Genomic DNA, 1,138 nt, shown 5'->3' with positions numbered 1-1,138 from the left:
GACAGACAGAAAGTGAGAAAGATGGAGAGGGCAGACGTGAGGTGGGGGCACTCGCTGAGAAATACATCCATGGCTCTGGACAATTCGCTTCTCCCAAGGGCCAAGTCCACGATGATCCAGGTGGGAAGGGCTGAGTGACAGGGAAGCCTGCCTCTGTGCTGTCAAGAGCCTCAGGCGCTGAGACGCTGGAGGCGTGCCCTGTGGTTAAAAGTGCAGACGGATGGGTGGAGAGCCCCTGAGAGGCCAGCAAAGAATGAATGGGCAGTTCCAGAACTGTGGCCTGGGGTTGGCGGGCAGCAGCAGGCAGGACAGCTCCTCGGGAATGCCAGGGTGTAAGAGGTGGAGGGGAGTCGGCGGTGGAAGAAGAGGTGGGCGGTCTGGAGAGGCTCTGCTTGCTCTGGGCTGAGAAGGTAGGGATGCGCTTGCGTGTGCGCAAAAGCCTGGGGCACCTCCTTCGAGCCGGAGTCGAACCAGCGACCTAAGGTCGTCCACGGCTCTCTGTCCAGTCTACAGTCCTCCGCTCTACCAGCTGAGCTATCGAAGGGTGCACACCAGCAGGGCCGGTTCCTCTGGCTTTGTGCAGCTGGGGGAGGAGAGCTCTCAGCTCTCAGGTGGGGACCCATCACATCTGTTAGCCTTCTGTCAGAGGCAACCCTGCCCCGCCCCGCCCTACCCTGCCCAGACCGGCTTAGTTCGCGCCTTCAGGGCCCAGTAACAACACACACACACACACACACACACACACACACACACACACACACACACACACACACACGTGCGCGCGCGCGCGCGCACTTAAGCACGCTCACACCACTCGGCGTGGGAGCCCCTGGTATCCAGCGGAAGCCTGACATGATCTGGGTCCTGGTGGGGGCCTGGCCTGGCGGCGTCCGTCAAGATCCCCGCCGCAGGGCGCAAAGGGCTCTTGCCTGTTGCCCTGTTGCCCCCTCTGCCAACCCTCTGCGTTCCGCCTTGTACAGGTGTCTAAGAGGATGGCACTGAGGCGGCCAGAGAAGGCCAGGGGCGGGGCACCCGGTGGAGACTGACTCAGGTGAAGGTAGTGTCCCCGCGGGGAAGGCGGGGTTGTGGAGACGGCGCAGGTGCGGGTTGGGGATGGAGGAGAACCAAATGGGACAGG

General features: G+C 62.6%; 1 non-coding gene across 1 annotated transcript; it reads right to left on the bottom strand.

Moving 5' to 3' along the window:
* Positions 1–450: 450 nt before the first annotated feature.
* Positions 451–544, bottom strand: Trnay-gua (transfer RNA tyrosine (anticodon GUA)). Its single transcript has 2 exons — positions 508–544; positions 451–486 (listed from the first exon to the last, which is right to left on the bottom strand). It is a non-coding gene; the product is annotated as a tRNA-Tyr (tRNA).
* Positions 545–1,138: the final 594 nt, after the last annotated feature.

The sequence above is a fragment of the Ictidomys tridecemlineatus genome, chromosome 5 (genome assembly GCF_052094955.1).
Source record: "Ictidomys tridecemlineatus isolate mIctTri1 chromosome 5, mIctTri1.hap1, whole genome shotgun sequence".
NCBI classification, from domain to species: Eukaryota; Metazoa; Chordata; class Mammalia; order Rodentia; family Sciuridae; genus Ictidomys; species Ictidomys tridecemlineatus.
Note: the sequence above shows the minus strand (reverse complement) of the source record. Positions and strands in the feature narration are given on the sequence as shown.